Here is a 9,604-nt window from a genome sequence, read left to right as displayed (position 1 = left end):
TGGCATTTAATGGATTTTCTTAGATCTGGATGTGATTTTATTTACCATGGGAACGTGTATGCTGATCCTTTTCTTTCCTGTTTCAGGTTTCCTAAATTTTATCCTTGCCAAACTTCCTAAATTACCAATCCTAGCAGTAAACCTGATAAGTACTTGCACTTGCATTGATACAATTACTATATCAAGTTTGACATATCTGGTATGGACTTGATTGTAAAAGTTCTACACTAGGGAAAAATAAAGTCTGGCATTACAAGTAGAAATGTATCCCTTTCTGCCTCCTCCCATGGCTTGATAGGAGTGCCCTGCACAGGACAGGCTTCAAATGTATCCTGGAGATGTTTTTCTCCTGTCCAAACCTGACAGACTTCAGGAGCTTAGGATATGGGTGGAGAAGAGCACCAGCAGTCATGACCAGCACAACAGTAAGTTGTCTTGCTTTGTTTTCAGGGTTACAAAATAAAAAAGAGGAAACTACCTGATAGACATGCCTGCCTTCCTTTTCCTTCCTCAGCTTCTCTGTCTTCTCCAGGCAAGTTGAGAAGTGATGTTCCTGCCAATATGAAAATCAGACTCCAAGTAAACAGTGTTTAGCTTGCCTCATCCTCAAAGATACTGGCATAGTAGTTACATGCGTACCCTGCCTGGTCCTCACTTTGTCATTCATGTCAAAAACCGAGGTCAGATGAATGTGATGAAGAACATTTCTTTTTATTTGGAGACTCACTGTTAAGGCAGTCAAGTTATAACATGCTCTCTACCAAACTATTCAAGCAACAGAAGAAAACTGCAGCCCACATTGACCTTTTTCTCCTGCTCAGCCTGTACATTTTCCTTACCTCAGGAAAACTTATTGAGAAATGCCAACCTGACAAAACCTGAAGGACTCCATGATAATTTATTGATTCTGTCCAAACCTTCAGATTAAACTATTTGGGAAGATAGGCCAAGTGGCCCTGTACCTTGCATCATGTTTTTCCAGTCTTCCCTGGTTTTCTGGACTTTCTTCTTCCCCCCACCTAGCCAGGGAAGTTTTGGTGCTCCCTGGCCCCACTGCTCCCAGCCAGGCAAGCTGGCATGGAGGTAGGTGGCACCAGCATGGCCTCATACCATACATGGTCTGGCTTCACTGTCCCCCGGGCTGCTTGGCTTTATGATCTATTCTCCAGTAAGCTGGACAAAAATATGGGAAAGGTATTTGTTCACTGTGCTGGATGCCTTCTTGCTGGCTCTGAAACAACACAATACAGTGAAGTTCTGTAATCTTGTTGGTTGATTTTTCTCTTTTTAAATTTTTTTGCAAGGTGACATTCCTCTTTAAGATTCTGGGCTTCTTGAAGAATTTTAGTTTTGATTCCCAATCATATGGGAATAAATAAAAAAAAAATATTTTAATTCTTTCTTGATAAAGAAGGATGCATCTTAAGCTTTCTCCCCACTGCTTCAAGGGATCAAAAGAAGTAATGTGTTGCCTTAACAAGAATAATTAGACTTGGGAAAGTTAGTTGAGACAATTAGAGATGATCTTTGTCTTTGATGTGCATCTTCTTCTCCTTGAAATTGCTAAAGGATTTAGCAAATAAGCTTTTCAGTTTTTGCTTCACAAGATTCAGGAAAGACCTTTAGATTGGGTTGAATTGAAAGAATAGTTGTTTTTTTAATTTATTTTATTCCTCTATTTATTTTTATTAATTGAGTTTCCCAACTTAGTCCTTCCTTCCTGATGAAGGGTTTAGAGGGTAAGTCCTGTGAGGAGCTGTTGAGGGAGCTGGAGTTTTTTTAGCCTGGAGAACAGGAGGCTTGGGGGTGATCTTATTGGTCTCTACAACTACCTGAAAGGAGGTTGTGGCCAGGTGGGGGTTGACCTCTTCTTTCTGGCAACTAGCAACAGGACAGGAGGCCATAGCCTCAAGCTGTGCCAGGGGAGGTTCAGGGTGGACATTAAGAGGAATTTCTTCACAGAAAGGGCTGTCAGGCATTGGAACGGGCTGCCCAGGGGGGTGGTGGAGTCACCATCCCTAGAGGGGCTTAAGAAAAGACTGGAAGTGACACTCAGTGGGGTTGTCTAGATGACATGGTGATGTTCATTCACAGGTTGGACTTGATGATCTCAGAGGTCTTTTCCAACCTAATTGATTCTGTGATTCTGTGATATTGCCTGTTAAGGGACAATAAGTATTTTTATAGGTAAAACAATTAAGAATATGGAAATGAAACCAAAATCAAGTAGTGAACCAAATCTCTTTCCCTCAGAAAAAAAAGCATTTTCATTTTTTGGTTCTTTGTTTTGCAGAGCAAAGGTTAGGACATATTTTATTTCTAGTCGAGTTCAATGGCTAAGATTTTATTCTAATAGAGGAGTACTTAACTGAACATCTGTCATTTGTCAGCTTGTTTGTGCTATGCACTGCTAGAACCATTAGCAAAAATGGCAGGACTGAAATTCACTATCTGAGCAATTACAGTCAGCAAGTGGTTTGCATGTGATGATTCATTCATGGGATCAAATGAGTTTGACCCCAGAAGTTCTTTGTATAAATTGCGTGGTATGTGTAGGCTTTAAAAATGATATAAATTATATTAAAGAAATTAATTAAAAAAGAATTGACTTAATTAAAATATAAAAAATATAGTAAAGAAAATAATTAAACAAAAGTCTTGTGAAATCTTCAGAGTGGCTGGCTGTGTCACAAATGGCTTCAATTTTCTGATAAAGAGATGACTTATAAAGATATTTTGTTTTCCGGAGGAACATGTGAAAAATATTTTTGTTTTGGTAATAAATAACTCTTTGCATGTTCTTTTCCTTAATATAACCCTATGGTGAAACAGTATTTTATTTATTTATTACATAGCACAGCTTTTGACTGAAAAAACCATTTCTTTCTTGTCTGAGTGCATCAAAAAATCCCACATCCTTTCTTTTTTCAGTGTTTGTTTTTTCCAACTTTGATACTTCAAAAAAATATAATGCTAACAGCACTAAAGAAAAAAAAATGAAATCTAAGTCTCTGACTATCGTAAGTCTGGCATGAATTCAGCCCAAAACAAAGAAGAAATCTTGAGTGAAGATTCGTACACACCTGAATTGTAAGGACTAATAGATGCATGTCTCTGTTTGAATAGGGCTGGAGGCTCTGGGACAAGGATCCAGCCCTGTGTGTCCCAGCAATCAGCTCTAAACCTTCAGTGTTAGAATTGAGTCTTGTCTTCATTCCCTTTCAGTTTTCCATTGCTGAAACTGAAAAAAATACTCCTTTCATGAAAACCGGTGTGTTATACAAGGACCTTTTGGTTTTGCCAAAGGAATGATTTTCTATAGTAATATAGATTTACTTGACAAGTTCTAAGTAGAAGGGTTTAAACCAGCATGCTAGGCAGGAATTTTCCAGCATTTTGATATTTAACTTCCACCATGAGCATTTCCACTGCATTCAAGGCCCCATCCAAAAAGAATGACCAAACTCCGCAGCAATCAGGAGGTGGACTATAAATTCCCACAAGCTGGGCTGGTCACCCAAGTCATTCCAGGCAGCTGTAGAACCTGAGAAGTGCCACCACCTTTGGCTTCTCTGTGGTAAATGTACTGGGCAGGGTTTCTAAAGGATGTTTTCCCCAAGGGTGGGTGTATTTTAGTGGGATTTTATATACATAGCAGTCTCTATGCTCATTCCTCTTAACTCCCACAGAAAGGGCACAGTAGGAATTCTCCTAATGAGCATCTTTTATGTTCTTTTACTCTGAATTTAGTTTCCTGCAAATGCCCACTGCGATTAGAGATTATAACCCAACAGTGTAACAATCATATGCCAAATCCTGAAAAAGGTAATACCCAAAAGAAAAAGGAAAGAAATGTGATACTGCCTTCTCCTCTGTGTTCACTTTGCCTCATTAAAATTGTCATAGCTCTAGGGATAATTAATTTTGTCACTTTTTGACCTCATTAGTTTGGTAATTCACAGTAAGAGATGTGTTCTATAATGGATTAAAGTATGATTCATTAATTGAGGTCAAACCCTCCTTATAAGCATGGAGATGGCTCCATCACTATCTTAGCTAGCTGTCTAAATAGTGATACGTTGCTCATTTCTTAGCTTGTCGTAAAACAAGTAGTTACAGCAGATAAGAAAGAAATGTTTTGTGTCTTGCAGTCAATTACAGATTATTTCCCAACAGAGAAGAGAAAGATCCCTAATCCTTATGTGCTCATGTGGAATTCAAAGCCCAGATTGTGCAATGCTTAGTGTATTGCATCTGGAAAATCAGACCCTTCAGAGGGGTGATGTAAAGTTATATGCTGAGCGAGGAGCTTGTTTAATGCTAGTAGATACTGGGATCATCATGAAAACAAATGTGACAAATCTGATCCCATCTCTAAAAATGTTTTTATCCCTTCAGAATGTACATAGGGACACTTGAGTGCCCAGTGATGATGTGAAAACTGTTTAGGCTAATCAGCAATTTTCTTGAATTATCCAGTTGGGAATAAGCTAACCATCTTAATGGCTAGACAGCCCTTAGGACAGAAATTGCAGCGGTTCAACTACTCCAGCTCTGAGAGGCTTAAGCTTCTTCTTTGCTAGAAGTACACTAACCTTTGGGCAATAAAACGAGAGATAAGGCAGTAGGCTACTTTCATGGTGTCTAGTGGAAGCTAGAACATAGTCCATCCCAAATTGCTAAATAATGAAACTACTTGGAGAATGAACAAAATGGAGTCTGATTTTTCTGCTAAGTGATTTGCTTAGTTTCTGGAAAGCTTGGTTTTAGGCCTCTGTACTGAGAAGAAAAATCTGTAAGGTGCCTGACTTATCCCAGAGTTACAAAGAAAAATTAAATATGAATGAAAGAGAAAAAACTAGCGTGACACATTGACTCTTATCATCCAGTATATTGCTTTTACTTACCTTCCTATATGCAGAGAAATATTGAAAGAGTTCACTCTTTCTGTTATAGAGCTCTTTGCTTCCCAAAGGTGAAATGATTATGTTTCAGCAAAAAAATCCATGCAGCTAATGAGTCAATCTTTTTCTTGGAATTTCAAGTCCATCGATGTCTTTTCAGATACCACTGCCTGTAATGTTATATAATTTGATGGTACTCTTGAAGGGGAGCAGTGTTTTGTCTTTAATGAAGTGTATTATTCATTTGTATTTTATTGCTGATAGTTTGTTTGGTTCTGAGAACCAAGTTCCCACTTGGTGTATCTTTTTCCTTTATTGCTGTTATTACCACTAGATAATCTACCGTGATTCATGGATTAAATTTGACTTTATTGTTGTAGGTATTAGAGTGATAATTAACTGCAAAAAGACATGGAGATCACACTAATTTAAACTTCAATTAGTTGAACTGGTGTTACCAGTTCTACTTGATCATTTTCTTATTCCACAGCTCTAGTGAGTATAATTGTAAAGAAAAACTAGCAATTAAAAATAATACAGAAGTATTGCAGTGATCAATAAATATTCCCCTTAAATTTTATCTGTAATAGGCTCCCTACCTCAGTGAAGCATATGTTAAATTAATTGTCTAAGACTGAGTCTCTTGAGCATGAGGTTCCACATCATTAATCCCTTCAGTTATTTACAGCTTCTTAACAGGATGGGTATGGGCAGAGGCTGACTCCTGCATGTGCTGCAGTGAGTGCACTTACAGGGCTCCTCTGCATCCCAGGGCTTTGTCTGCAGCATAAAGGGACCAAGGGGCAGAGCAAGGAGGGGACTTCAGGCTGATTTACAAAAATGTGGAACTGAGTCATTCCCACCCACTTTACATGTGACTTGTGTGTGTGTGTGGGAGGGTGGTGGGGAGGGGGGAAATCTGTTGGTACAAAGCTTCATGACTACAAACATTAGGCATCCACACTGAACTGCCTGAATCCAAACTAAGAACCTTGCTTCTGTAAATTGATCAATATCATATTAAAAAAAAAAATTCTGTTTTGTTTTCACAAATTCCACTGAAAAGCTATTCCAAAACATCAGTGATTTGGAAATACTTCAATTTTTTCAGTGTGAATTGAAAGCTACTCTCCATCTCTTCACTTTATACTCATTACTTGTTTTCTACTTGGGGTTCCTCTTTCCTGTACATGTTTGAAATGGCTTCTAGAACTGATCTTTCCAAGCACGTATCACAGAAAAGATTTATGTTTTTCACTACGCCTGACAACTATACAACACAGATCCTTTTCCTCTTTCATTGCTTCCAATTTCTAAGCCTGAAGCTCACAGCAGAAGTTCTTACTCTGTGTTTCTAATATTTAGACATTTGGTTCTTACACAGTTTATACCAGCCCTCAGGATTTGTTAATTCTTTCTGCACACGGTGATGCTTTTCTTCACTTTTAATACTGGTGCACTGCGATTTTGCTGCACTATTGCAAGTATTTTAGTTCTTACACTGAGAAATGGCTGTATGCCCTTTTTTTCACCTGCTTGGGAAAGAATGGAGGAGATGAAGGGGATTTAGTTAACTGTTGAATTTACTACATCTCCAATTTACCTATGCTATTGCCTTTAACTCTGTAATTGTTAATCTCTTTCTGCTCCTTTTGACAGTGCTCCATTTGTTATAAAGCAGAATTTTACACTTTGCAGGCAGAACTGATTCGTTGATCCAGAACATTTCACTGGTGCAGTGGAACTGCATTTACATTTTCAGCTTTGACTCGAGAATGATAAACATTCACACTATTGGGAGGATAGTGTGTGAGAACTTACATGTTCTCTCCCTGCAGAGCGGGAAGCAGGCATTGCACTGCTAGAAAGAGCAATCAACCTCTGCCACAGGCCAAATGCAGTCTGCACAAACAGTTCAGTGGTCTGATGGCTGACTACTTTCTGTCCTCTTTCCTCAGTGGCCTATGGCAGCGTGACTTGGTGCATCAGCCTCCCATGATCACGCTACAGATGTACCATTCAGAGATGAACATTATATAACTGTGCATCATGAATGGCTGCCAGAAGTGCCTGTTGGCTCCAGGTCAAGCACACATCTGGTCACAAGCTGAAAATATACAGTGCTGTGTGTTCCTTTAATGCCCCTATGAGAGTATATGAGTATATGAGGCATAACCTGGACAAAAGTTTGGACACGTCTATGCTGCTACCTAAGAACTTGGAAAAAAAAGATGACTGAAAGGAAAAAAAAAAAAAGATCTCACCAATCTTACTCTTTCAAGTTTTTTAAACTAAAAGGGGAAACATCCATCCCACATAAATTATAAAAACCTAGATTTTCTGTTGTATGGATTGCTATTGGGACAAGTAACTTTTACAGAAAATATTTTTGCATAATGTTTCTCTAAAAGCTGGATTTGTAATGAATGAACTGGATGGCAGCAGGCTGATGAACAAGACAAATATTGATTGCAAATGCAAAAATGCACAAGAATAGAGTGGTAATAGGTTCAAGTTCTGCTGGGGACTCTATGACAAGTATTAAGCCCTTGTATTCAGCTCAGACATATCCAAATGAAACTACAGCAATGTAGGCAGCTATACAAATACTAACAGCCTTCAAGAGGGGAAGAGGCAATTTCTGTGCTCTCAGTACAGGCAGGCAAATTACTTGCATAAAGAAGGCTTGCTATTTAGTCCATAAAAGGGAAAAATAAATCATATCCCAAAGTAATGAACTCTCAAGATCTCCTGTGGAGATGCTCTACTGGATTCTGACTTGATTTGCACCAGCAGAGGTTGCTCAGTTGGAGTCAGCAGAGATAAGAATAAGACCTATAAAAGTCCTAATGATGATTTCACACTGGTTTTTTTTTTTTTTGTGAAAAAGGTTTTTTTCCCTTGTTGTACAATATTTTTCTCTCACAGAATCTGAAGCTGGAGCTTCAGGATTACAGGGACAATGATTAACAAATGCAACCTGTGTTGTTGTTACAACCTCCCACAGAAGGGGAGGGTTAACCCAGGTTCTTGTTAATAGATCCTTTGGGGTGAATAAGAGTGAAATGACACTGAATGGTTGGTGTTTGTAACGATATATATGTAGGGTTTATTTTAGAACAAATTGTTTGTAAAGGAAAACAGGTATGTGGCTGTTCTGGTTGTTATAATCCATAGTAATATATCAATACAAAAACATAAAAATAGCACTTAAGAAAATGTTTAAGGAAAAGAAAGAGAAAGAAAGGATAAAAGTAGAAAGATATATAGTCACCACCCATTGGATCCAGTGATGAAACTTCTTGATCCATTGGGGATGGGGGGAAGTCCACAAACCTCAAAGATTTCGTGAATTATATACACTCAAGTTCAGGTGGGAATGCCTAGTACCTCCCCTGTGATGGGAAATTTTACAAGGAATGATGCAATACTGGATCATGGGACATGTCATGAGCCTTTGTACAAAATCAACCTTGGCCCATTATGGTCCATCATCCGAGATGAATAGCTCGGGCTGGGTATGTGTACCAGGGTGAATTTATGCTGATACTTTTGCTCTGTGTTTGGCCCTGCCACCTGTGAAAGCTTTGCTCTTTCCCTGCCAAGTTATGGGAAAACAAGCACTGATAAACGGGAAAGTTGTCCTTGGAGGGAGAACTTCTGTATAAACTGTTTTAATTGGTCTTCTGTGATTGGTGAATGGCTCGTCAAGGGCATTTGGAGGAGAAAGTGATGATGAAGTGAGGAAGGCTCACCTCCAGACTCAATTAAGAAAGACCCCCAAAACATACTGCGTGTGCGTGAGGGGATTTCCGAAGTTCTCACGCATGTGCAGAAGAGATGCACTTACATAACCGGGAGGTGGGACTGAGGGCCTCTGGCTGGGCGGTGCTGGCCACACCTGGGAGGTTGTGGTCACTCAGTTAATTGTATAAAAGTAGATAGTGCTTTCTTGGAGGGGAGCTAACTTCACACCAAGGACAACGTTGCCTTTCGGCGGGGACGCCTGCCAGTTTTGTGAACTTACTGACTCTCCAAGGATACCGCTTCTGCTATGGGTAATTATAGGCATGCTAGGTCGGTAAGATACCTTTATGGGCAACAGCTGGGTAACTGGGGCTTATTTCTCTCCTCCTTCCTCCCTTTTGGGTTTGTTTGTTTTGTTGACCACCCTCTTGGTAATAAATCTTGGTTTTTGTTAAGCTTTCAACAGTGTCATGGTTTCAAGCTTCAGTATATCCTCGAACCTCTCCCTAATATAGTATGAATGTCTTCACTGCTCCCTGGAAGGGTTTCCACAGCTGAGTCATCATGTAAAGGGGAGACATTGGCACAATAAGAAGGACTTTGCAGGATTTGCGTCTTATCAGCCTCTTCCCTTATCTGAAAATACAGTTTGTAGAGTTGCCTAAAAGACCCAGGGAGAAAAAAACTCCAGGGTAACTTAAGTAGGAGGTAAGAAAAGGGAAGTTTTTAATGAAGCCTCTCAGGCTCTGGGAATACAAACCACGCACGCGCCCCCTGACCCAGGTGTTACAATTTTTATAATGATGTCCATCCAATCTCTGTTTGTCCACCCCCCAGCCCTTGCCCTGTTCTGCCTCCGATCCGCCCCTCAGGAATTGAGTCAGGGGGAGTTTTGGGACCCCCTCTTCTTCATCTTCATCTTCATCTTCATCTTCATCTTCATCTTCATCTTC

Source organism: Neopelma chrysocephalum, unplaced genomic scaffold (assembly GCF_003984885.1).
Source record: "Neopelma chrysocephalum unplaced genomic scaffold, ASM398488v2 Primary Assembly neopelma1_23, whole genome shotgun sequence".
NCBI classification, from domain to species: domain Eukaryota; kingdom Metazoa; phylum Chordata; class Aves; order Passeriformes; family Pipridae; genus Neopelma; species Neopelma chrysocephalum.
The sequence above is the reverse complement of the archived record's forward strand: the minus strand, read 5'-3'. Positions refer to the sequence as shown.